Below are 5,277 nucleotides of genomic sequence, written 5' to 3'. Positions count from 1 at the left end.
GGCCGGCGGAGAAGTAGTGCTGGGCGGAGGGACACGGCGGCGGGGCCGCTGCACCGCCCGCCCCCCGGGAGGGACGTGTCCCTACCTCCCCCCCGGCGGCGAGACCCTGCTCGCGCGGCCCTGCAGGGGGCGGCAGCGCGGCTCCCGCCGCCGGGGCCTGGCCCCCCTGAGGGGAGCCGCGGGGGGCGGGAGAAAAATAAAGGCGATGAAACGTTTTAAGTGTAAAAACAGCGAGGTGTGAGAACAATGAGGGTCGGATCAAGCGCGGGACACTTCGCTTGGCGTCCCCTCAGCCTGGCGTCCACCGTCTCTTTGATGCAAGACTGGCTTTTCTCATTTCTTCTTAACCAAGTGTAGACCTCATAGCTTTTTCCTGCCACTCCACTGCCTTTTCTCATTTCGCCCTGAACTGGCCCATTTCAGGCAGGGTTTCGGCACGCAGCCTCCCAAAACGCGTGCAGTGCCAAGCAGTTCATTCCCCCTCACCCAAGCGAAGCCCCCCGTTTTCCCTAAGCCGGGCTCCGTGGCACCCCACGCCTCAGCCTGAGGCCCAGGTTGCCGGCCCATTCACATCTCACAGGCTCTTCAGGGTAAGAAATTCTCCCTCAGTTCACAGACCCCCAAGGCCCACATTGCCAGTGGTTTTCGCAGGGATGAGACCACCACAGAAGGTCCTTCTGGTGACCTTCCCTGGGCAGAAAGTGGGAGCTCCCCTCCATCTTGGTCGCCTGGGGGTGAGGGAGGAAAAGATGTTCATTAAAACGTGACCTCTTGGAGCTGACTGCATTATTTATGATACGGCCCTTTCCCCTTAACTTTTTGATCAAGGTCTTCGTGGCTACTGAAGAGAGCCCTCGTGTTAGCACAACTCCGTATGGCTCCGTATGCCGGGTGATTAAAGCGTTGTGGGGCACGCGCTGAATGTGTCCATGCGATGCCGTGCACTCATGAACTGCCCTTCAAGGAGCGTCCTGGGATTCTTTGGAGGAACAAAATGAAAAATTAAATTCATTTGGTGTACTGAAGAGCTTAGAAAAACAAGTCTGCCTACTCCTGAAAACCAGTAGAACAAGTTTGAAGAACCTTTGGAAGCAGTGAATTACAAATTTGCAAAGCAATTGGGAGTGGGGGAGAAACAGAAATAGGATCAGAAGTCAAAAAGTCTTTTTTTTTTTTTTTCCCAATTATATATATAGTTTTTGTTTGTTTGTTTTTTAAAACAAAACACTTCAGGCAAATAGCCTTCTCTAAGCATTTTTCTTTCCTAGCAGCACCTATTTTCCAGTGTGACACAGTGTAGAGGCTAAGACTTAGAAAATTGATGCTAATACAAGTTCCAAGAGACTTTGAACTGCAAAATCCCCCTTCCCCGGCCCCCCCCCCCCTTTGTTTTTCCTTTAACAATAAAAGAATAGCAATAGATAACATTCGGAGTGATTAAATTGCAGTTCTGGTCAGCTGAGTTGGCTAGAGACAAAAGAGGTTGACAGCAACAACAACAACAAAAAAAGCAAAACTCAAAATAAACAAAAGCAAGAAATAATTGCAGATTCAGCATCCTAAGAGCCAGATCTTAATCAACACAAATATTAGACTGCTAGGTGTTCCAGAAAAAAAAAATAGAGGGAGAAATTGAACGATTGTTAAACCCGGGGGAAAATGGAGCTCCCACTTTTCTGACAACCAGGACACAAAGGAAGACGCAATTTACAAGAAAAGTTGTCATCAGATTCCACAACATCTGACGTGAACATAGCACAGCAGGAAGAAAAATAGCATGGTTTGCTAAAATGAGATATTTAAATGTAATCAAGATTGCATTATAGATAATGACTGTAAAATACTAATCTTCCCATGCTAATGTATAAATTCTACAACTGAACAGATGACAGTAATTTGATTTTAGCATGGGACAGAACTCACAATAACTGTCCACACAAAAATAACATGTAGTGCATTTGAGCAAAACTTCCCTTCAGAATACCAGTTATACAACTAATACGACTATAAATTAGCCGCGGGAGTGGCAAAGGGAAAGAGGCAGAAAGGAGGGAATAAAAGTAGGAAAGAAATGCATCAGGCCTAGAATGTAATTGCACCCTTATCAGTGGGAGGATTTTTAGTTTTTCTTTCAGAAGAGGACAAAATATTGCAAGATACAATGACCTGCAGACTTCTTTCCAAAAGGATGCATGTCTGAACTAAAGGTGAAGGTTCATTGTGGCCTTGTGTTGACCCCTGATTTACTGTTAGGAAGCAAAAGCATATAGACACTTGGGGTGATGATAAGAAAAAAGTACAAAAAAATGTTGAAAGGGTTAAAAAATGAGATTGCCATGAAGTAAGAGGTACAGCTCCTTAGGCTGGGAGCTTTCATCTGTACACAAAAAAGTAAAACCCTAAAGTCAACCTTCAAAAGCAAGGAAGGCATTGTGTTATCAGATCTATTTGCATAGTACCTCCTATTTATAATGTGACAGCCTACATGACATCATCCTGGTGAATTATTATAGCTAAGAGTCAGATATTACTGATACAATTGTGCAATGCTGTAGTTAATGAGACAGTCTCAGGATAAGAACCAAACCTTATTTTGTGGTTTTGTATAACTCAGCTTGACATAGATAGCAAACCAACCGTGATATAATTGGGTGCAACCTTGCAGACTCCAAGACTGACAGATAAGACCTAAAACAGACATAAAGAAGATGAAACATATCAAAATCTCCCATCTGAAAAAACAAACAAACAAACAAACAAACAAAACTTTCTCTTCTTGCAGCTTCAGTGGTCTGAGGCTGTAATAACCTTGCTGCTTAAGCTGAGCCTCATTTCAGAACCTAGCCTTAAAATACAACATGAGGTTTCTGTCTTGCAGTTTTAGGCATGATTTTATACTTATCAAATACTAGTTAACACTAACAACATGAAAAGAAACTTAGTAAAAAGATAAAGTTCTGGCTTTATGGAGTCTATGCCAACATTGGAAGGTCTTAGGGGTGGGTTAAACAAAAAGCGGTGGCACTTTCTAAAGGACTTGCAGCATCTTTCCTCAGAATGTTAGAGAAGACTGGTGATGTGCTTTTCAGTTATTTTAACAGTTAACAGTGCGATGCCATTTAGATACGAAAGTTTGTTTTAAGATAACGTAGTCAACCCTGATAGGCAAAGGAACATGATCAGTTGTGATGACAAAGGTAGGACGAGGCTGATACTTGAAGTAATCAGAATCTGAGTAACCGTATGCACGTTAAAACTTTTGTTTTGTACATGGTTTGGAGCAGCACTATTGGTTTGTCTGCTTTCTGTTTCATGCATGACTCACACCCATTACTGGTCCCGCGGTCCGGGTGCATGCACATCCCGGTCAGGCTGGTGCCAGCTCTGCAGGGCTGCAAATCCTGGGGATCTCGTAAAGTCTCTGTTAAAGCTTTTGGTAGACAGCCATGCGCATCCAAAAATAAATGTTTTTTTATGGGTGGGCCCGAGGCACCATTGTCAACTTAAACACGCAGCAGTCATTTTAACTACTTTTCTGACTTTAACTTACTGGTTTTCATGCATAATTATGTATTAATTCAGCTACTTTATTTCTCTGACAGGTAAAATTAGTGAAGTTGATGGTAAATAAAGATAGTGCAGACTTAATGTAATGTGAGAAAATTAACATAAAAAACATGTTATAATTTCCCAAGCAAATAGTGGAAGCCTTATCGCGTGAAATGCTTAGGCAAAGACATGATCGTATAATTTCTATAACTCTGATGTTTAGGTCCCAGTTCAAAACCTACCTGGAGTGAGAGGTTCTTTCATCTTAGGCCTCACAGTATTATAAAATTCCTCCACAAAACAGCCTGGAAGCCTGTATGTGGGAGGCTTGTGTTCAACCTGACACCCACTGTCATGTCTGTGGGTCCCCTTCGGCAGGGCTGCTGCTCCACTGGCGGCTTCTCAGCCTGCAGAGGTGCCTGGGGTTATTCTGTCTCTCCCACGCAGAGATCTGCATGTCTCCTTATTGAACTCTGACGTTGTTGCTGGTCTGGTTTTGAACTTCAGCAAGGTCCCTGTGGATTGAAGCTCTGCTATTTGCCATGCTAGCTACTCCTCCCGCATAGTACAGGGATATCCACTGGCTCACTGGTGGTGCACTCTGCATTATTATCACCTATAGCGATGCATATGCTGAAAATCATCAGTTCTCACTATCAAGCTTGGAGCCCCTTGCTAATCACTGGCTGCCAAATGGATGATGCCAGTCATCAACCAAGTGGTATAGGCTTGTTTTCAACCCTCCAAGCAGCCTGTTCCTCCAGTTCATGCTTCCTCAGCTCCTTCATGAGAATGCTGCAGGGGATGTCAAAAGCCTTTGACACTGCAGTCACCATTCCCTGATCACCCACAGAGTCAGTCATATCAGTTGTGCTGGTAAAGCACAAATAGCCTACTGACTGCTTGGAAACGAAGTCCAAGTGCTTCACGATGTCCTCAAACTGAGGCAAGGTTGATCACATAGTTCCCTGGATCCTCCTCCTTGCCTTTTTAAAGAAGAACATAACTAGAAAAAATAGCATTATGGATTGAATTATCAGGGAGTTTCCCTGATCGCTGCAGTTTTCAATAGATAAAAGTAATAGTGTTATTTTACGTAAGAAGATAGCTAGGAAGTATATTAATTCCTTTCAGTTCCTTCCTCAAGCCTTCCTCATTACCCAGTAATTTGGGTAGGAGTACTATCTATCCCATCTTTTGAAACAGGATCTCTGTGAACAAAAGATGCAAGAATGATCGAGCTGAAGTAAAATTAAACAAAAGATCCTGGATACGATAATGCAGAGGTTCAAACACATGAATGGGAGAGGGAAGAGCTATATTCTTATTCCTTCTGAAAAGGAAATTGTTCCCACTTCCAGGCTGGCAGCATTAGTTTCTAGGTTATTATAGAGCTGCAACCAACCACTATTCTGGTTGGTTGCAGCTCTATAATATTCTATAGTATTCTGGTTGCACATTGGAGGAAAAATGCCTACTGTACTTTGGAAGGCAAATTAGATTTGATGCAGACAGGAAGGATCCGTGCCCCCTTTAAAATACAGGATCTGTTCTGTAGCCATCAAAAAGGAGAGAAGGAAGCTTGCCTACATGTAACCCTTACTCCTTGTGAATGTACATGCCTGCACGGAATACCCCAGCGATGGTGGGGGTCTCTTCATAGCTCAAGAACAGAAACAAGACAAGCCCGAACTGCTGTGCTGCGCATGCTGCCGAGACCATACAGCA

Source organism: Oxyura jamaicensis, chromosome 4, assembly GCF_011077185.1.
Source record: "Oxyura jamaicensis isolate SHBP4307 breed ruddy duck chromosome 4, BPBGC_Ojam_1.0, whole genome shotgun sequence".
Taxonomy (NCBI): domain Eukaryota; kingdom Metazoa; phylum Chordata; class Aves; order Anseriformes; family Anatidae; genus Oxyura; species Oxyura jamaicensis.
This window is presented reverse-complemented; position numbering follows the sequence as displayed.